Source organism: Monodelphis domestica, chromosome 4, assembly GCF_027887165.1.
Source record: "Monodelphis domestica isolate mMonDom1 chromosome 4, mMonDom1.pri, whole genome shotgun sequence".
NCBI lineage: Eukaryota > Metazoa > Chordata > Mammalia > Didelphimorphia > Didelphidae > Monodelphis > Monodelphis domestica.
Genome location: NC_077230.1, coordinates 85,463,359 through 85,486,793, shown reverse-complemented (window position 1 = coordinate 85,486,793; position 23,435 = coordinate 85,463,359). Strand labels below are relative to the sequence as shown.

Below are 23,435 nucleotides of genomic sequence, written 5' to 3'. Positions count from 1 at the left end.
TTCTAAGATTTGATCATAATTTAACTTGAGGAAGATAGTCATTATAATCTTAAAATATCACTATATCTTGATTTGTGAATCTTAATAAAATTGAGCATAAGGCAGACCTTTTCCTATGAAATCATAGTCTGAATGCTAAGGCATTGAGTTGAAAATGTTCGATACCAGAGGTGGCTGGGATTTGAAGCTATGACCTGACTCCTGCAGTGGTGTTTTCAGAGTCCCCGCGATCAGTTCACATTCGAAATAAAAATGGTTTGTCATTTAAACAATTCTCTGTCAAACAGCCAGAGAGGTTATTAGCTGTCACTCCAGATGCTGCTTCTAGCTGACCTTTTGGTGCCTGGTACAAGGAGGTGTAGGCCAGCACTGATCTTAGCATCGGGAGGTACAGGAACACGATCCCAAATGAGTCACCTGCTCCACAAACTGATCACTGCCCACAGTTCACAGTCTTTATCTGACAGACCTCTGCACTATCTATCACCTCGGGCTCGCGGCGAAGGCCGGAACAGAAGTCAGAAGGAAGATCACGTTTCGGGGGAAGACAATGAGTTGAGTATTTGCGGAGTTTGAGAAACAGGTGGGACGTCTGGGCAGTGATTCTTGGAGGCCATTGGAAATGCAGTTCAGAACTCACATGGGAGATCAGGCCTAGAAAGGCAGATTTGTGAGTCATCTGCTTAGAGACAATAGGGAATTGATGGGACTGCTAACAGAAAGTGTAGAGAATAGAAAAAAGCCAAGTATAAACCTTAGGAGGAGGATGAGTAATTGTTCAAAATTATTTGAAAATCCTAGTAATTATTATTTTATACTGTGTTTGATTTTTCAAAGAAAACACAGCCCAAATTTGAACATTATGAAAAGATTCATATGTTGAATTAATTTTTAAGTTATGAGAATTATTTAACCATGACAAGAAAATTATAGTATCATAAAACCTTGATTCGCTGGCACTTAAGTAACCAGAAACTTAAAAAAATAAGTATTTTGTAGGGACGGGTGAATGTGGAGAGGATTTGCAAAATGTGTACGTGTCCATAGATTGCTTACAATATATGGACGTATATACACACATATAGTCTCCCTCTCTATATGTTTTCTATATAGATCTATATATAATATGTATATAACAATTAATATAATGATTTAATCCATAATAATTGTAGTGAGCATAAAATGCTATTGTCTAATCATTCCCAGGACATATACAAATTAATTTATATGTGTTATGGAGACCTAGCTTCTAATACATGTCTCAGGAATAGGGGCATACTCATTATGTAGGATTATTTCCATTAAATACCTACATTCAAATTAGTTTCACAATGTATATCTTTTTGATGACATAGTAACTTAGTTATTACTGATATTGGTTCCCTAAAATGACATAGGAAAGAAGAGTTTCTGTGGGTGATCAGGAGGGGTAAGTAAAGCATTTTTCATGTTTTTCTAGAAATATTTTTAAAATTCCTATAACTTTTTCTCATTCAAGGCAAAGATCCACTTTATAAGGTAGATCCTTGTCCTGGGAATATTTCTGGACCAAGCATGGCATAATAGAAGGCTCCACGGATATTATATATATATATATATATATATCTACAATACATAAATATACATAGGTATATATGTATAATATGATATATATTATGATGCATGCCTCTATATAGACATGGATATAATTATATACCTATTAACGGTTATTGTTTTATAAAAGTCTACAGAAGTCATTATGGATATTTATACACCTTAGGAAACTCAAACAACTGGCAATATCTTTCCGGTATTCTCTGAATAATCCTGATCAGACCCATGAGGTAGAACAATCTAAATCAATGGACCGTCCTCCTTACACCATTTACCTCCTCTTAAATGGTTCTGGAAATGTCACCCTCCTTACATACTCTTACAATTACTGCTTTAGCCAAAAAAAGCAACTTGGTGATGCTTGTTATACCAACGCTGAAGGTTGGAGTGCTTCTGGCTCTCTCAAAGCAACACATCACACCCTCCTTCCAGGCATTTTAAAAAGAGATTTGCCATTTTTAAAAGAGTTCTATCCATGAAGCATCCAAAGTGGAAGAGAAAAACGGAAACGTCTACAAGTAATAAACATGCTTCATTAGGCAGATTTGGGGGACTGAACGTTCTCGTGAATTCTAGCGTAACCATCAACTGCATCAAAGAAGGACAGACAGCTGGACAGATTAGTCTGCTTAGCCAGAAAGACTTTAAAGTTAACGTGTACAGAACAGCAGTAGCCGTCAAGGGATGTGGTCTAGATGGGCAGCCCATCCCAGAGGGCACTTAATTTTGGTAACTGGACTGGGGGTGACTGTGGCAACACAATACGTAATGAGAATGGACCACAGAAACGTTGACTTTCCTGACCCCCCGCCTGACACGGTGGCTGCTTGCAGAAGTAGTTTCTGACATGACAGTGTTCAGGAGTCCCTTTGCTTCAGTAGTCTTTCAAAAGTGCCTGAGAATACAGTAATCTTTTTGGAAATCTTTTAGTTGCAGATATCAAAAACCCTCTGCTATACAGACTCATGCTTGGCCAACAGATCTTCTCCCCAGGACAAGGATTTACCTTATTAGACAGATCTTTGCTTTGAATGAGAAAAAGTAATAGGAATTTGGGGAATATTAGTAGAAAAGCTTGAAAAGGGCTTCACTTATGGCTCCCGATCATCCATAGGGATTCTTCTTTCTTGAGTGCCCAAAGGGACGCACGTTATGAAACTAATTTGAATACAGATGTTTAAATCAAGAAATCCCCCCAAACAGGCACGGTCCTGTTGCTGAGCTATGACATCCGGCGGAAGGCCTAAGGGGTCAAATGTATTGAAGATTAAGTCTTTGGGATAATTGGGAATGATCAAAGACAGGATTTGGTGTTCACTATAATCATTATGGATATTGACTCATGTCAATCGGTTGCACCAACAATTTCTGCCACTATTCAATATCTTACTAATGCAATGTTAATAGTCCCGCTGACTACTTCCTGTGTTATCACCTATAATAATAACAACATTTTAATTCTCTCATAGCAACCAAAATAGCAGGTCAACCTATGGTAATAGTGGGTGGTAAACCTATGGTTATAGTCAAATAGTTTTTACTGTAAGCCTGAGAAAAAGGGGGTCTACCAGACATAACAGTAGTTCTTCAGATGGAGCTTGCATAATATATCAAGGTCTTCCATTAATAGTTTCTATTTGGGAGGTTTCGAGGGGGGTTCTAAGGCCCCACAGTAATTTCTAGGAATGGCATGTTATTTTATCACATATTTGTGCCTCATTACCTTTAGCTGAAAGAACCTTTGACCTGACCTCTGAATAAAGACAAGCTACATACAACTGGAAGGCAGAATAAGAATGGCTTTCAAGGCACTGAAATGGGCCTCTTTGCCCTACTGCTTTGGTAAGTTGAATCAAATTTCCTATTTGATGTGAAGAAAAATGCTTTCAGCATGGTTTTAGGGGTGTCGTTAAATGAGTATCAGATGTAAGACATTCCAAGCTCTATTTTGCCAAAGGACTCTTATGGTATTTGATGGAGGGATGAAAGCAAGAAAAACTTGGAAGGGGAAAACACTATCATTATCGTAAATTTGTAGACACATTGGGGCTTGAGGAAGGAAGTAAAGAAGCCCATACATACTTATTAAGGTCATGATCTTTTTATAATCATAGGCTATGGCAGCTAGCACAAGAGGGAAACTGAGGGCACATATGTGGTAGGAGAAAAGTACACGTATTGGCAATATGGGAAAACTGAGTTTTTAATTTGCTGCTACTCCCTTCCCCCAAGTGAACATGGCTCATTTTGACCGATGTTTACCAGTGTCAGAGACTTCTTTGACACCAATTGATGTGCTTGCTGAAAGAGGTTATTATAAGACAAGAATTACAAGCAATAGCATGTACTGACATGAAGTACTAGTATAGAACCATGCAGTCAGGGACTATCTCTTTTGCAGGATCTAAAATCCCTCTCCTATTGCCCTTTTATGTGACTATGCCACCTCTGGGTCAGTTCATTTGTCACCTGCACAGGGAAGAAATAAAATGTCTTTGTGTTCTTTGGAGATGAGGGACTCGAGCAAAATAATTCTGAGTATGCCTGTGATGGTTTATGGATGGCAGGACAGAATCTGAACATAAGCTTGAGTTGTTCAAATTATGAAGGGGTGATGGCCACTGAAGAGAATTTGACCCCAGATTAACTAACTTATTTGAGATTCCCTAAGCAGTATCACTGGAGGCTCCCTCTGTCTCTTAAAGGATAACACCCAGAGAAGACACTATCCTCTCCCCTGAAATGACTTTACATGCATCAATTACTTCCATCAGGATCTGTAAAGCTTGCAATTTCCCATAAAATTGGTAATTTGCCTTTGAGTTTTTGAGGTAAAGGACATTCTTGAATTTAATTTCCATTTCAGCAGAAAAGTGACCTATCCAATTTTTAGCAAATCAGCAGGAATTCTGAGTTTACATCTTATCACAATTTAGTCTCAAGGCAACTCAGAAAAACAATCAGAAAGGGTACTACAAAATTTAATGCAAATTGTACCATGTCATGAGTGGAAAAACCACTCCAAATCTGACTAATTTAAATCCTTATTTGTAAAAAACCTTGAAAGAAATCAATTTATTTATTGATTAGTTTTCAAAAAAACATAAATTTAATTTAAGATGTTCTGGGAGAAGGACAAAGGCACTCTAAAATTTAGAAACAAGCTTGGAAGTGAGCTGGGAGATTGCTGAATTCAGAAATCACTGGTTAGAAGCTAGAAGGGGTGAAGTCCAGAAATGTGATATGAAATAGGACATCCACCCACCCAAAATGGGAGTGGTTGGACTAGAAATTGCCATACTAGCAAACATAGGGTAGCCTGAACTTGATCCATTATGTAGCCATTGTATAGTAAATTTTTTAAGTTGAAAGGAAAGGAGAAAAAAAAATGAATGAGTATAAGTGAATGACCACTGATCCTAGAACAGTGATGGTGAACCTTTTAGAGCCTGAGTGTCAGGCCCTGCCCCCACTGAACCCCAGACCAGAGGAAGGAAAACACTTCCACTGGGCTGCTGGGCAGAGGGGCAAGTGATGAAGGGCATGTGTGGAGAGGGGAAGGGGAGTGGCCCAAGCACTCTGCTCCCCTCCAGCTCTGCTGCCTGTGAGCCACCCACCTTACCCACTGTGTGCTCCCATTGGGCAGAGGGGTGGGGGATGTGAAAAAATGTCATCAGGTCTGGTGGAGAGGGGAAGGGGAGAAGCTCTGCTTGAGTCCCTCTGCCTTTCTAGTAATGACCTTTGAAGATTGGGGGTAGGGGGCAGCTGGCCATGTGCCTACAGAGAGAGTTCTGTGTGCCATCTTTGGCATTTGTGCCATAGGTTCACCAACACTGCCCTAGAATGACAAGAAGCTCTAGCCTCTATATTAAGTCACTCACTGAATGACAGTTGTTTTATTTTAGAGACAACTGTTGATTCAGCAGATAGGGTACCAGGTCTGGAGTCAGGAAGATTTGACTCCAAATCTGGTCTCAGACATTAACTAGTAATATGACTCTGGGTAAACCACCAGGCCACTATTTGCATTCCTCTCCCTGAATAAAAAATGAAGCTAATAATAACACCTGACTCCCAGTATTGTAAAGGTCAAATGAGATAATATTTGTAAAGCACTTCACATATAGTAGGCACTGAATAAATGTTTATTTTCTTTAACTGTAATGACTGGTTGAAAAAATCTTTAAATATCTTAAAGATACTAAAGTCTATTTCCTAATGGGAAAGAGGGAGATTTATTTAGTCCTTTTTCTATGGGTTATTTTAAAAATGTAGTATTTTAGTGAGTTTTATTTATACTCATTCTATGAACGATTGAGATATTGTTATCCTGATAGTGCATAGTTTTGAACTAGTTATTAGTAAGATGTGAGGGGGAATTCTCTCTTGGTCACTTCCAGCTATGGAACCTATGAATGTGTAGCCTTCATTTTACCCACCTTTATATCATTGTTGTTAGGATAAACTGAGAGAATATATGTTAAACTGCTTAGTAAACCTAAAAGTCCCTATGTGAGTATCAGCTATTTTTATGGTCCCATCAATCTCATCTTATTCTTCCCCAAATTTATCCTCAAACTAGTAGCTCTAAGCTACTGAAAAGACAGAATATTCCTTGGTTAATTCAGCTGCAAAATTCTAGTTGTAACTTTTACTCAATAACTCTTAAAATGCTGGTAATTACACAGAATAGTCACCATGTTTATTTGTTGGTACAACAACTTCAACTCCTTCCCATTTGTGTTGTCTTGTTAGCATCTATACTCTCCTAGAGGGAGAAAACCTGCGTCTTCTTTTTCTATCTAATTTTAGGCCTCTTTATTAAGTTGATAGGTAGAATTTACAGAATATTATAATGCAATGTAAATAAGAACTGATGAGCCCAAAGGTAGGAAAATGTTTTTTTCCTCATTTTTTTACTCTAAAATAGTATAGAAAAGCCCATTCTATAATAAAAAATCTATTACATGAATATGGCAATAATTTCTCATAATGTGATTGATCTTAAAATTCTACTCATCACACGGATGTTAGTTATCTAATCATAATTCATATTTAGGTGACATTTGGACAGAGTGATTTGTCCTTTCTATTTCTTGTCATTTTGTTGTCTAGAATCCTCCACTGCCCTCAAGACATTGTACTTTGTATCAAACATATTCACAAACATGTCACATATTAGATTATGAACCTTTGTGGAAAGATATTCATGAACTGATATAGAACAAAATGAGCAGAACCTGGAGAACATTGTACACAAAAACTTAAATATTGTGGGATGATCAAATATAATCAATTTTCCTACTAATAGCAATGCAATGAATCAGGACATTCCCCATGAGACTTATGAGAAAGAACGCTGTCCACATTGAGAGAAAGAACTGTTGGGGTAGAAATTCTGAAGGAAAACATTTGATTGATCATTTGTTTATACAGGTACAGGATGTGGAGTTTTGGTTTTTAAAAGATTACTCTATCACAAAAATGAACAATATGGAAATAGGTATTGAGTGATAATGAATGTATATTCCAGTGGAATTGTTTGTCGGCTCTCGGAGTGGGGAGGGAAAGAACATGAATCATGTAACCATGGAGAAATACTTAGATTAAAAAAAAGATTATGAACCTTTGTAGCTCCCCCAATGGATAATATTGTGCTTTGTAAATATGGACTTAACAAACGTGTGTTGAATTGGGTAATTTGCACTCACTGAGAGAACAAAACCAGTAGTCATGATGTCTTGCTACTTGAATGATGATACTTCAAAAACCTTGCTTTGCTGACAAACAAATGATCAGACAGAGTACAGATGTTTCAGCTCAGTCTAATAACATAGTCTTGTCCTACATATCCAGTTGCCTACAGGACATCTCCAGTTTCATTGCAACGTCAACTTGAACATGTCCCAGGCCAAATGCATTATTTTGCTTTCTAAACAAACTTCTCTTTCTGACTCTCATTCACAACTTTGGGGTTTTCCTCAATTCTTCTCTTTCCCCATCTCATCTCTTAATAGTTATCAAGTACTGTCAACTTCATCTTTGTACTATCTTTCCAACTACCACCTTCCTCTTTTGCTTCTGCTGCTAACCTAATATAATGTAGGTTCTTATTACCACGCATATATTATTGCAACCATCACCTAATAGGTTTCCTGGAATCCTTTTGTTACTCTTTACAATCCATTCTTCAGCACAGTGCCAAAATAATCTCCCTTACTTATGGATTTTGCTATGTCATTAGTCCGCTCAAACATCTCCAAGTTCTTTCTCTTGCTTTTTCAGGAAACTTCAAAATCTTTGGCATGTTATTTAAAGTCCTTTAGAATCTGGTGCCACCCTACCATTTAACATTCTATCACCTTCATGTATGTGCTCTATCTTTTTGCTAAACTAGACTACAGACAATTCTTGTTTTACATAAATTTGCATTACACAAATCTGACATTATGTAAAGAATTCTGAAAGAAATCCTCATTCCAAAAGAAAAAAAAAACAACCCTGTTTACAATATTGTGCTCTCTCTGCTCCTACCTCTTAGTTCCACTTCCTGTAGCCTCCCACCTCCTTGTCAGAAAAAACAAACAAAAAAAACAAACCTCTAAAACAACCTCCTCCAAATGAAAGCAGAAGAACAGCATGTCTGGCACCTTCATGCCTGTGTTCTGTCTATTCACCCTGGAAATCTATCTGTCCCTGGTCCCCATTTGTGACCTGTCCTCTCCTATCTGTGTCTGTGTCTGGCCCCAACCTGTCTGCCCCTGACCTCCTCCAAGTGTTCTTGGTTCTGGCCAGGTCCCCTTGGCCAAGTGTATTCTTCCTCTTGCTCTGGCTTCTTTGTTTCCAGCCCCCACATGTACTTGAACCATGTGCTGGCCTCCTCCCTCCATGGCCTTGTGTCTCCCTTCCTACTTGCCTCCCTCCCTCTCTCACATATGTGGGCAAATTCACATTTCTGTCACCTTTCTACCTCTGCTTACACTGAAATTCCTGCTTCCTTTTATCCTGTAGAATGCCTATCACGTAAAGGTCAACTCAAATGCCACCTCTTCCATGAAGCTTTGTCTAATTTCCCCTCTTACTCTCCTCAAGGGAGGACTTCAAAAGTCTAATCTTATGCTTCTATCAATGGATTTCTCTTTCTCAAAATGGACCTCTACCCCGACTTCACCCTTCGATGGCTAGCATACTCCCAATTCCCTTATACTGTACCATCTTAGCGAATGTGAACATACAGCTGCCAATATATAAACCCCATTTCCCATTCTCAACTGACATTTCTCCCCTCATCACAACTATATCCTATTTGAAATCTCCCACTGTGTCCTCTGGAGTGTCTCCTCCATAATTAATAATTTTCTTTTCATCTTAAACCTCTTTTCTGACTCGTTCCATCTTCTGGCCTGAGACATAGCACATGTCTGATAATACTATTTCTCTCATCCTGCTTTCCAGTTCTGGCTACTCTTTCTCTCATACTCCTAGACTCAATGATGTGGTAGAGGACTTAGAATATTCTTTATTCCCTTCTGGTAGTCATTTCCATCTCCACTGAACAGTTTCCCTTCCTTTGAAGTTTATTCTATCTAAATTTATCATTTAATTCAGGTCCTGGTGCTTGTTAATGATACCACCATGATATCCTCAAGATATCACTGAGGATATCCTGGATGATATGCTTCCCCAATAAGTTCAGTAGCTGGCTCACAGCCTTTCTCTCCTCCCTATCTCCTGCCCTCTCATAGTAGGAGATTTCACCATACATATTGATATGCCCTCAAATACCTTAATTTCTCAGTTCTTGAACTCCTCTATTATATCTCAGCTACATACAGCTTACCACACCATTAGTCATACCATCACCCACAAGAGTAACATTTCCTTGTTCATGAACTCTGACATTCATTTATTTGATCTGAATACTTCATCATACCATTCCCCCTACCCCCCTAGGCTTTAAAACTCATTAATCATAGTCTTCATCCTTACTATCACCACCATTTCCTTCATATCTTAGTTCTTTCCCAGGCCATCATCCTTGGACTGGTTTAACTCTTTTCTCTCTCCTACCTCTACCCCTTAGTAAATAACTTAAATTATAAACCAGTGATGGTGAACCTTTTAGAGGGGTGGGTGATGTCCTCAGGCACCCATGGAGAGGGGGAGGGGACCAGCTTGGTCCTGTGTCCCTCTGGCTTCCTAGTAATGAACTCTATGCTGGGGCAACAGTGGGCCCACAGAGAGAGCTCTGAGTGCCCCCTCTGGCACACATGCCATAGATTTGCCACCACAGGTCTCTACTGTCCTTCATACTCAAATTGCTTTCCCTCTGGCCTTCTTACCAATCACACTTTGCTAAACTACAACCCCATATTAATTCTGCCACCAGGTTCATTTGCTCCTATTCATATAGTGTAGGATAGAATAAGTACAAATCATGAAAATATGCTGAAAATTTGTAATTTAGTCTCAATCCTGCAGTCATTACAAGGCAATCATTCTACTATCTCACTCCACAGCAATTGTTCCAATTATTCTTGTCTCTTCCTAAGTCTCCTGTGGAATCCTTCTTCCCAATCTCTTAGCCAAGAACCTTGCACTAAAGAGGCCATTCACTGAAATCTCTCTCCTTCATTCCTTTTATCTCACATCATTCAGACACCTTTACATTATCTCAGTCTGTCTGTCTGTCTCCTCTTCTCTCTACTCACAAAGCCACCACCTTAGTCAGATCCTTATTATCTCTCACCTACACTATTTAAGAATATTCTACTTGGGGGGCAGCTGGGTATCTCAGTGGATTGAGAGCCAGGCCTAGAGACGGGAGGTCCTAGGTTCAAATCTGACCTCAGACACTTCCCAGCTGTGTGACCCTGGGCAAGTCACTTGACTCCCACTGCCTAGCCAATACACAGTATTGACTCCAAGACAGAAGGTAAGGGTTATTATAAAAAAAAAAAGAAAAAAAAGAATATTCTACTTGGTCTCCCTTCCTACTCCTTACTGTAATCTCAAATCCACTCAGTTGCTGAAGTGATTTTATTAAAGTATTTATTAAAGTATAGGTGCCCCCTACTCAAATTTCAGGTGCTGTCCGTTATCTATAGATTAAAATACAGTTATACATTTTAGTTCCACAATTTCCCTTACATTTATTTAGAACTTGGATACAAGTCATTTAGGCTTAGTGATTTATCTACATTTGTTAACTAGGACTATAACAACTAGGGAATTCACAAATATTTGATCAAATTTTTGATCTTTTTGCTTTAGATGAAAAAGTATGAGCAACAATCTCTCTTAATACATTCTTCAGTAGAGGAAGCATATGATTCTTCAGCATCCACTATTTTTTAAAAATTCATTTGGCCCAGTAATTCTACTCATCCTTGAAAACCATAGTTACTAGCTTTGTATTTCCTTGAAAAGTATTTCTGAATGAGTTAAGATTCACTGAGCCTCTCCTTAAACTTCCCATGAAGGACTATAAAGGCGTGCCTTCTTGTGTCCTGGAAGAAATGACTTCACCCAAGGCAGTGAGCCCCTATGCTAGGCTAGGGGACACGGAGACTGGAAGTCAGAGATCTTGGTTTCAGCTTCATGTTTCTTTTCTAAACGTAGAAATCTCTGTATCCCGTAGTCAGAGCTGGCTATACTACAGGAGGTCGTGTACGCTACAGCTACGGTAGTACTTTGCGGAAGAAAAGATGAACACAAATAGGAGGAAGTACCCAATCCCCTGCCTGGCTTGCCAGAAGATATGACCCTTGAGGGAGATGATGTTGAGCCAAAGTAAATGTAAAATGTCAATTCAGCAGTCTTGAAAAAGGCTTCACATTTTTGCTACCTTAAGTACCAACCTCCTGGGAGATTCAAAGAGTGGTTTTAAGTAAGTGCTGCTTGTTTAAGTCTTTGTCAATTCACACTTGTGTTTGTGTTAAGGATTTTTTTCATGAGAAGGAAATTAATAGCTTTCATACTAGATTTATACTCTACATTGTGTACTTTTGGAGACACTAGACATGAGTAGAATCTAATCTTCAAGTGGTCTCTCCTAGGGCACTAGAGTATAGAGAGCCAGAAAGTTCAAGAGAAAGAGTTCAAATCATATGTGTCCCCCAACACACACACACACACACACACACACACACACACACACACACACACACCATTTAGTTCAGTCTGGAATTTTACTGCTTTTTCATTAGTTTTTTTTTTGTCACGGAAGATAAAATACACCATGAAAGATTATTTTAGCACAGTTTTTCCATTTACCTCATGATTAGGGATGGAGGTCTAGTGGCTTAATAAACAGAAGTGTATAAATATACATGCATATATGAGATTTTATATGTGCATTGTATATTTAAATGCACACATATCTGTATATATAAAATCTCATTTGATTCTTATATCCCTATGATGTAAGTAGTGTTATGAAGAGTTTAATTTCAATCTGTCTCATTAAGAGCAGAGTTTATACATAAGAGCAGAAGTTACAAAATCTCATGCTGTCTCTTTAAGAGCAGTTTTTATAAGGACATTTCAGTTAAGAGACACTCCATTTTCTCTGTCTTCCTAGTGGTGAGCAGGGTTTCTGGGGATTTCGGCGTCATTCTTTCAGTCAAGGAAATCTGACAGTTAATTTCGAGAGTTTGGGATATAGATGCTAATTTGAGAGCGAGTCTGATTACTAAGGGCTTTTCCCCTCAGAACTTTGAGGGAAGAGTTTTTTTGTGTTGGTGTCTGTGTGACAGGCAGTTTATATTAACTGACAACTAATAGAAGAATTACTTTAAGGGAGTTTGTTACTGGTGAATGTTCATCCAATTAGTTAAGATAGCTAGCGAATTTATTATTAGTTAGATAGAGTAGATAAGTTAGGCCTGTTTTGTCAGGCAAGAAGATTTTTAGATAGAGGGTTTTTTGAGATTTTAGTATAGGATTTAGATTTTAAGACATAATATAAGAATTAAGGGATATACTATCCTATTTCCTACCTCCTATTTCCTATCCCCACTCTCCTGTGCATAAATAGGTGTCAATGGTGTACCAAACTGATCTCCGTGACATTTATCAAACTCCCACCAATATATTTATTAACTATGATAATAGGTAGGTAGGTACTATTAGTAGCCCTAGTTAGGGGTGGGTACACCCCTTTGCTTAGCAAAGGTTAAATAGCTCACTCAGAATCATACAGTCCAAAAACATTTGAGATAGGTCTTCCTAACTCCAAATACATCACTTCATCCAGCATGATGCCTAGCTGCCTCTTTATGATCCAAGGTCACTAAGGACTGAACCCTGTCTATGTACGTGGAATCAGAATTAGGAGTCCCTTTATAGGAAAAAGACATAGGCATCCCAGCTCATTGGACCATAATGGATGCATTGGTATAGTAAGTGAGAGTAAAATTAAGAGCAAGTGTTATAATATTTAGTTCTGTGTAGTCCATTAATATGCATACCCAAGGCATTCACTAATATAATTTTAGAAATTTAGAAGTTTACAGAAGATGGAAGCATGTATAAGAAGTAATAGAAGGTGACTATAAAGGTATTGCATGGTCTCCTATTATAAAAAGTATCAGGAGTGCTAAAGTTCAGAATGAGTTTAAAGTACCAAGAAAAACAAAAGGGTATTTTTTTAAAGCTATACTGGAAGAAAAGGGATAATAAAAGAAGAGAACCTATCTCTAGGGCTGAAGGAGATAACAGTTCACAAGAACTAGAAGGCAGTTCTTATTTTGCTTATTTCCTGCCAAAGGGAATGCAGGATCATTGCCCTGGGAACACTTGAACAAAAATCTTTAATGCTGTAATTGCCACTCAAGATAAGTACAGAACTAAGAAGAGAGCACCTAGTTGCTTTTGATGAATTCAAAGAAAGAAATGGTGGAAATGATTCCAGATCCACTTTCAGTGATATCTGGAAGACAATGGAGAAGAGCCAAAACAGGATTGGAGAAAGGGAAATTTCAAATGGAATTGAATAAATAAATGGTAGACATAGGTATAGACTATTATATCAAAGTCCTTGCTTTCATCATTGTGAAGCTCCTTTTCCCAATGTAATTAAAACCATTGATGACTGTCACTTGCCCATGATCACAGAGATAGAAACTAGTTTTAAACCCATATTTTTTAACTGCAAGTCTAGTACTTTATCCACTAGGGTCCTTCACCTAATCAACTCACATGACTCCTTGACATCTTAACTTTAAATAGGAGAAATTATGTAAATAACCATTCACTGAGGTGTGGTTTATAAAGCAGTCCTCCAAGGTATATTGGTGTGCCTCAACAAGCTTCATAAAAGAGAAATGTGGAATACAGATGATAAAGTGTAGGCAAGAGTAGATAGTTCTCTTAAAAGTTTCACATTACTTTTCAATGGTTAAAAAAGGAAGTAGTAAATGATGCCATGGATGTGAAATATCAGTTGATACAAAACCAAGAAGTAAGTAAAATTGTTATCTGGGATTCTTTGGACATCTTAAGATCCTGCCAAAGACAGGGCAAGTCTGAAGAGTTGTGTTTATATGCCCAAGACGTATATTCAACTCTTTAAAGCTGGAGATAAATTCCTAAAATTTCATGAGCAAACTTAAGTTTTCTTCACTGTTAATTGCGATTTTATATCCACTTGAAAGTTATTAGTTTAAGGAACTCATACTGAAGTGCTTTTGTAGAGCAAAAAAAAATCCTTTAATGGAGTGAATTATCCTCTAATGTGACATTTTATGAAATGTATAATGTAAATAGGTAATTTCATATAACAAGCTTGCTTCCAGTAAGACAATACCTCCAAATAGTGGGAAAGAAGCTATTAACTAGGTTGTTCCATTTTTGGGAAAGCTAGTTTCATACAGAAAAGCTCTATTGACAATACTCATCCCTTTTTCATCTTAATTCTAGCTTGGTCACTGTTTTATTTACTTCCTCCAATAAAGATGTCAAAATTATATGGAGGAAAACAATTTCCTTTTCAAACCTGGAGGAAAGGAAGACGTTCAGTGGGGGAAATGGTGAAAATAAATATGATAAACATCTATCTTATAAAGAAATGGACATTAAAGCTATGTTAAAAGTATGATCCATTTAACTTCTTTCAATGAAGAGCATATGGTGTGCAACTAGCACCATTATTTCTTTCTATGGCATACATTATATTAATAAAACTGCAATATAACATGGTGACACATTTTTGCTAATATTTTAATACTTATATTTAGGGAATCAAGTACACAAACTAATAAATAATTACATGTTAAAATGCTAAAAACTTCCATTAATACTCCACATGCTTAATTTAACTGATATTACTGATTTTAAAAAAAATATGCCTTTAAGCAATAGTCAAGGAAATGAAAGGAAATTCAATTTTAATAAGAATTCAGTTTCTAAATAATTATGCCAGCACAAGCAGTTAAAATGACTGAAAGGAAAATTTCTAATGCCAATTTAGGAAATATTTACTTCTTAGACACAATTACTGACAAAATAACATACAACAAAATAATATATAACTGAAAATAAAGTTTCCTTAACCTTTTAAAGAAGTACAGTTAGAGTCTTACTCCCCTTGATGGCGCAGATCTGTTTAATTTGGTGGCTGTTAAATAGTTTTTATCACTAAATGAAACATATATGAAAATGATAGATAAAAATAATGATACCGGATTATGTCATGTTTAAAGACATGATCAATCAGCATGGCTATTCAAAGATAAAAAACACTTTCAAAATAAAAATCTTGGTGTGCAATGATTTTTTTAAATGTGTTTACAAAAAAATGATTGTTAACAAGCAAAATGTTGAATGCTGCCAACAGAACTGTATGGTGGTTTTTAAGAAAGCTTTTGAAGAAAGGCTTTAGAAGGTATTTAGGACACTTGTGCTAGTGTATGGATTGATTGGTAAAAATGTTTAGCCAAATGGATGTAAGGAAACTTAAAATTGTTGGCTTTTGCCTACCGTACCAAGATCAGTCTTAAGATCTGTTGGCAGACTTAACTTTCTTGATCCTTTAACTGAAACAACAGAAAAAGGAGAAAGGCAGTTGTTAATTATATAAAAAGTAAAGAGGAATGAGGGAGAACATATGTCCTAAGATACACAATCCTGGTGAGTAATATGTATACTTACATTTAGTTAATATGTATTAACTCCAGAAACATAGTTAAATGGTTTTGCTCAAAACTTTTAAAAATATTTTTTATATTTTTATATATATGTATGATATATATAATATAATATATAATAATAAAATATAATATATTATATATTTTTATTATAAGTGCTCGTTTGCAAACAAATATTTGAAGAACATTTTTGTTTTTAGTTTTGTGGTAAATAAATGTCTCTTTTTTGCATGTATAGGAATAAAAGTGGGCTCTTATTTTGTTAGAAGAGAAATAAAATGAATCGTACAAAAGTAACATCAAAAGATCTTACACAAACATATATCTGCATTCCAAATTATTTTTAGAAGAAGGTTGAAATGTCATCATTTCTTATATCATAAACTATGCATCCTCAATTTAATAGGTATGATGTAGCCAGAGGAAGTTGTTCAGACACAGAGCAGATGAAATTGCAGATTACAGCAGCATTAAATATTTGTCAGATATTTGATGAATTATTATTAACTATATAAATATTATTTAAATCTATTGCAAAAATTTGAAAGCACATAATTAGCTTGAAAAAAATTTACTAAATGTATTACAACTGATGTTTGCAAATATATTTTAACTGATAAAGTGAAGTGCTTATATGAAGCCTGTTTCGCTTTAAAACTTTCCTCTTATTAGTGATTAGCATAAAAAGTTTACGGGCAACACATAAACAATTCAGAAGGCATGTTTAGTTATGGTATAAAGAAATACCTGAAATGGAACAACTTAGAATTCTTTCTTATTTAATGTTTTATTAATGTTAAATATTTTATACTTTATAAATATTAAGGCTATGAATTAATTTCCTCATTGAAGTTCTATTCTTTAATGAGTACTTTAAAAACAATTTGGGATTTAAGTTACCATTTGTTTAGAGACAATATGGCTTAATATAAAGAGTACTAAACAGGTAGAATCCTACTTTTCTATCACTACTCAGTTGTATGGCCTTGAGCAAGTCACAATCTCTTCTGGGTTGCTTCCCCATCTACAAGATGAGGTCTTTGGACAGTGATTCTTAAAGCTTTTCTAACTCCAACATTCTATAAGTCAACAAAATGATATTGGTATCATGTTAATGACACATCTTATCATAATGTCATTAAAAAAAGCAAAGATCAGAATTATGGAAATTAGTACCCAACTGCCCCCCATAAGTCTTACCCTGTTGCCTCATTGTTACATAGGGGTGTATTCCTTTCTAAAAGAGCTAGCAATGGAAAGAACGTTCTATAAGATTCTACTATTAAAAAGATAATTGCAGCTTACATACCAATGTCTGTTTTAGAGAATAGAGAAATCTGATGAAGATGTTAAGACCACTGTGTCATAGATATAGAATTTGAAAGAACCTTAGAAAATACCTAGTTCAACACCTGAATTTTAAGGATGAAAACCTGAGGAGCAGAGATGCTAACTGACTTGCCCAAGCTCATACATGTAGAATGTGGCAAAATTGGAATCTGAACCCAGGACATGACACGAAACAGATTCTTTCTACTATACTACACTACCCTTCTTGACAATCAGCATATACCTTGATGACTTTAATGTAAAGTGAGATTCAAAAACTATATAGAAAAGTATGGTTTGGGATCAAGAAATGAAGAACTCAAAGATTTTTTGGTTACTCAAAAGCTTTATGCCTACATAACATGAATCTGTTAAGAAAAGAATGAGAAGATGCTATTATAGTTTAACAAGCAGGAAATAGTTAGTTACTGCCAAAGTTGGCAATTCAGAATCTGCTGTCTACATATATTAGGATTGTTGGCTACTTAGAACAAACATAAAAAACAAGTGACAAATTAGAAGGAAAAAGAGAAAAAGAAGTCAATATAAATAATTATAGTAGCTTCAATCTGATCTATATAAACAAACAATTGATTTTTTTTCAAAAATTGGAAGTGGCTAGAAGTAAAGAAATAAAGATTCCCTTAATATTCCTCAAAGAAATTTAGCTAATTAAAAAATGAGGAATTTGAAAGAACCCCCAAACTACTTAGTAAATAGTTGATTACTTTGTCAAGCAGAAAGACAAGATAGCCTAGAGAAATAGCAATCTAGAATACAAATTCATTTACAAAACATTTCAGAGGATAACTAAAGATCACAATAACAAAATAGTTATAAAGCAATTTTAGGGAAAATTATTATACAAGGATCTTGGTCAAGTCAAATCAAGCCAACAAGCTTGTGGCAAGACTCAACTAGATTAGGAAGAAGAGAATATGATTAAATGCATAGAGAAGAAATAGATGTTTTAAAGGATGACAACATTTAAAGGTGATTGGTTTTCAAGATAACACACAGAGGATAAGATTCCATAAGAATAGGAAGGATCACAAATAGAATCAAAAGTATGTAAAAAGCATTAGCACTTACCAACCAATTTGCCTACTTTCTCATCTCTTTAAATTCTCTACAAGCCATCACTATATACAATGAGAGCATCCTTGAGAAGAAATGTGAAAAATGAACATGCTGGCTAACTTGCACACATGATTTTCCTAGAGTAGGCTGCACTTCAGTGTGATATAACTAAGTGAGAAATGTAAAGGATTAGAGTCATTAATCTTTACAATGCAGTCTTAAAGTATATATTTCACTCTAGTGTCCCCCATGTTTATGTTTAAAATTATATAGTATATTGTGAGAGATATGGCCATAGAGTTAACTTTTTTCAATGACCCACTCAGTATGAACATCAGACAAGGTATAAAATGGAGAGTCATATGTTTAACTAAGGTATTTACCAGTGTGATGGAGAACTCTCCATATTTATATGTACGGTTTCCAAAATCTTTTATTCACAGATATTATTTTTCTAATTCCATTTAAATCCCAGAATACTACAAAGTCTTCTCAATGGAAATCCATAGTCATTTGAAAGAGATTAACCTAACCTTTCACTATGGCAAAATAATATGGATTGTGACATGGTATCTTAGTACCTCTTATTACATTGTGAAAGGTTAGGCAATCCCACCTGAGTACGATTCTGCACAAGAGCTACTAGACCACATTGATGGGTAAGACTTACAAGTCTAGATGCTACTTGCAGTGATAAAATAGATGCATTATTAAAAACCTAAAATCTAGGTAAAAAAAAACATTTTGGAAGACTGTAAAAGTTTGAACATTAACTTTTAAAGCTTAAACATTACTCAACTTAAGTAAATCAAATGGGGTTTTAATTCTGTCTCCAGACCCAACTCAATCATCCCAGAACTGCTTAGGAATAAAAATAATTTTTACCACCTTCCAATTGCGGATGTAAGAGCTAATATTATTTTAACACTGAGTCAGCTAAAGAGTAGAATTGGGGTGAGATACTGAAAGGTTAAGGACCAATCAATTTTCTTCTCACTGCCTGCTAAACTGTCTGTGGAGAGAATAGGGGAAGGACGATTTAAGAAGGAATGATAAAGAAGGAAATCTTTAAAAAGGACAGAGATGGTATATTAGGAAAAAGTAATAGTTAATAAAAGCAGGCATCAATGACCCAAAATGATAAGATCATTGAAAATTGCTGAGATAAAGCATGTCATTTTACAGTCCTTAAATTTTAAAGCCAGAAGAGACTTGAAAGATCTACTCAAAGGATATAGGACCATAGATTTAGATCTGGAATGAACCTTAAAGATCATCTAGGAAAGGAGGTACCTTCTTTGTGAAATTTAGCTTCTAATCACCACTCAAGTAGAACCTGGGAATTTTAATATCTGGTACTCCTTAAGGGTGGTCATCACTTCTCTTTATGAATACTCAAGCTCAATGGGTTTCAAAATATACAACCATTTTATTAATACAAAAATGATGGATATTCATCCCTATAGTGAATCAAAGGAACATACACTCTCTCTTTTAGTGAGCTGCTTTCCAACAGAATATTTCATGGTCTTTATATAACTTGCAGAATTGTATGGATATGAACCAAGCAAAAGGAGAGGGGATGAATGACTTGAACATAAAGAAGGAAACTATAAGAAAATCAGGCAAACACAGAATAGTATACATGTCAGACCTTTGGGAAGGGAAATACTTCAAAACCAAGCAAGAATTAGAAAGAGTTACAAAATGCAAAATAAATAATCTGGACTACATCAAATTAAAAAGTTTTTGTACAAACAAAACCAATGTAACCAAAATCAGAAGGGTAGCAACAAATTGGGAAACAATCTTCATAAAAACCTCTGACAAAGGTTTAATTACTCAAATTTATAAAGAACTAAATCAATTGTACAAAAAATCAAGCCATTCTCCAATTGACAAATGGGCAAGGGACATGAACTGGCAATTCTCAGCCAAAGAAATCAAAACTATTAATAAGCACATGAAAAAGTGCTCTACATCTCTTATAATCAGAGAGATGCAAATCAAAACAACTCTGAGGTATCACCTCACACCTAGCAGATTGGCTAACATGACAGCTATGCAAAGTAATGAATGCTGGAGGGGATGTGGCAAAGTGGGGACATTAATTCATTGCTGGTGGAGTTGTGAATTGATCCAACCATTCTGGAGGGCAATTTGGAACTATGCCCAAAGGGCGATAAAAGACTGTCTGCCCTTTGATCCAGCCATAGCACTGCTGGGCTTGTACCCCAAAGAGATAATGGACAAAAAGACTTGTACAAAAATATTCATAGCTGCGCTCTTTGTGGTGGCCAAAAATTGGAAAATGAGGGGATGCCCTTCAATTGGGGAATGGCTGAACAAATTGTGGTATATGTTGGTGATGGAATACTATTGTGCTCAAAGGAATAATAAAGTGGAGGAATTCCATGGAGACTGGAACAACCTCCAGGAAGTGATGCAGAGCGAAAGGAGCAGAACCAGGAAAACATTGTACACAGAGACTGATACATTGTGGTACAATCGAAGGTGATGGACTTCTCCATTAGTATCAATGCAATTTCCCTGAACAATCTGCAGGGATCTAAAAAATACTACCCACAAGCAGAGAATAAACTGTGGAAGTAAAAACACCGATGAAAAGCAACTGCTTGACTACAGGGTTGGAGGAGATAAGACTGAGGAGAGACTCTAAATGAACACTATAATGCAAATTCCAACAACAGGGAAATGGGTTCGAGTCAAGAACACATGTGATAACCAGTGGAATCATGCGTTGGCTATGGGAGAGGGAAAGGCAGGGGGGGGGGGGGGAAGGGGAGGGGGGGGAAGGGGAGGGGAGGAAAAGAAAACGATCTTTGTTTCCAGTGAATAATGTAGGAAAACGACCAAATAAAATAATGTTTAAAAAAAAAAAGGAGAGGGGATAAGTCTTTCTTTTTTAGTAGTTTGGTGCCTAATTGCCCCCCCCCCCCTTTTTTTTTGCTAGGAGCTTTTATGCTCCTTCCTGATCCTTTCAGTAGACCTTCTCTTGTCAGTGTCCCAGTGTTCCATTCTCCTTGCCTTCAGTTCTTGGCAGGCATCCTGTATCCTTTCTACAATGCAGCCACTACCCTTTATTCTAAGCAACAATGTAGGTATTCATACTACTGTGAATTGATCACTTCTCGCTGATGCTCAGTTCTGCTCCCTTTCCCCCAATGTTCAGTTATTCTTCCCAAAAGGTAATTCTGTACCTGGAGAAGGAGAGATTACCCTGGAATCCTAGCTGACAATGGTATAGCTCTTTTACAGCTCTAGTAGCAGAGTGTCATTCTGGTCCTACAATCCACATCTTCAGATGGCTTTTCCTATACTGCTCAACATTTCTCTACTTCCCATTTTGAAAAGGCTTATAGGAAATCCATAATTATTTTTCTTATCTTCTAGCACTTGGAACTCTATCTTTTGATAACATGGGCTCTCTCATGAGTATTTAGGATATTCAGAAATACACTCTTCTTCTTGGTTTGTCATAAAATCTACCTTCTTCCAGGGCCTCTGCTGGGTTATAGAAATTTACCTAAGATGCTTCCTCAAAGATCTCCTAAACTGATGGTAGGGAGAAACAATGGCAAATCTCATGGTTCCTCCTGACCATTATGAGTTCATATACTTATGCAGGGAAGTCAGATTCCCTCTCTCCCTCTTTTCTTCCCCCCCTCCATTTATCTGATAAAAGTATATGATATATAATATAAATTGTATTACAAATGATTCTAGATAATGATAATTTTTGTATCTCAACAGACACAAAAGTTCTTTGTTGATTCTGTTACAACAGAATCAAGAAAACAAAAGGCAACAATTAATATTTTTAGCTATTAACAAACTAAACATTTCTGTTTCTTTGGTGATGGAGAAAGACAAACAGTCGATTATAGGGATACCTTCTAATTTACAGTGGCCACGGCTCAGCTTGATGGTATAATTTTTTTATGAAGGTTCATAAGGATAGATTAAAATTATGAACCTAGGAATTTACCTGTACCTATTGTCCTAGGAATATCAGACTGTACTTATTTCTGGTCTGTAGTCATGTTGTAATTTCTGGAATTCATTTTTGACCAAGTAGGTGCTAAAAAAAGCTTTATAAAATTTTACCAGAAAAGGTAAAGTGTGACCTTAAATAAAGTATACAGTTAAGAGTTCTCACCTTTATTTTTGAATTTAATTCAATTCAACAACCATTTATTAAGGACCTATTATGTGCCAGACATTGCTATGTACTGAAGAAAATAAAAACAAAATCAATCTTTTCCCTCAAAGAACTTACTGGTTATTGTGAGGATCAGATGACATCAGTATGTTCAGTGCTTTGAAAAGCTCTATTACAAATACTATCATTATTCTTATCATGTTATTAAAGTGCTAGTCCTGGGAAGTTGGAAAGACCTGAATTCAACTATACTCTTAAACACTTACCTAGTAGTGTGCTGGGCAAGTTGCTTAACTGATTTGCCTCAGTTTCCTTAACTGTAAAATGGGAATTAATAGTAGCACTTCTAAAGGTTATTTTGAGGATAATCCTTATATTTTGTGAATTGTATACACACACAAACACACACACACACACACACACATATATATACAGACATATTCTAGTTCTTATTATTGTTATGATTTTTATAGCACAAGACCAGAGGCAGATTTCTTGAGATGTGCCACTAGAACTCTCTTTCCAATGTGACACAATGCTAATGAAAACTTATTTGGGCAACAATTAGGTGGCTCAGTAAATAGAGTATCAGGCCTAGAGATGAGAGGTCTTAGGTTCAAATTTTGCCTCAAAGACTTCCTAGCTATGGGATCCTAAGCAAATCACTTATCCCAGTTGCTTAGCCCTTCCCTTCCCTTCTGTCTTGGAGCCAATAATTAACATTGATTTTAAAAAGGAAGGTAAGGGTTAAAAAAAGACTTACTTGGGTCTGGTCATTTAACAAATTCTGAATCTTCCTAACTAAATTAACAGCTAGCATAATTCTTCCTCTTATATACAAGGACAGTGTGAATATCTTTGACAGATGCATTAATGAAATCCATAAAAACTTGTCTACTATTTGATCCATTTGGATCCATACAGGAAATTAGTTTAGTCTGGCAAGACCTATATCCTTAATGATGCCATGCTGGTTTATGGTGATGATTACTTCTCTTTATAGATATTCACACATTTTTTCTTCATGATATATGTTAGAATTTTTCTAAGAATAGGAATGAAGTTCATTAGTCCTAAGTTTGTAGATTCCTGTCTTTCCTATT

At 36.1% G+C, this 23,435-nt stretch overlaps 1 protein-coding gene and 1 long non-coding RNA gene across 11 annotated transcripts in view; one reads left to right on the top strand and one right to left on the bottom strand.

Annotated features, from left to right (window-relative positions):
• The window catches only part of STXBP5L (syntaxin binding protein 5L), a 469,360-nt gene that overhangs the window by 46,689 nt on the left and 399,236 nt on the right, over positions 1-23,435 (bottom strand). The gene's annotated exons all lie outside the window — the stretch shown is intronic.
• The window catches only part of LOC103103639 (uncharacterized), a 43,194-nt gene continuing 20,043 nt past the window's right edge, over positions 285-23,435 (top strand). The window contains exons 1-2 of the long non-coding RNA XR_467209.3: positions 285-554; positions 3,323-3,435. This is a non-coding gene — a long non-coding RNA (uncharacterized LOC103103639). The remainder of the gene's footprint in view (positions 555-3,322; positions 3,436-23,435) is intronic.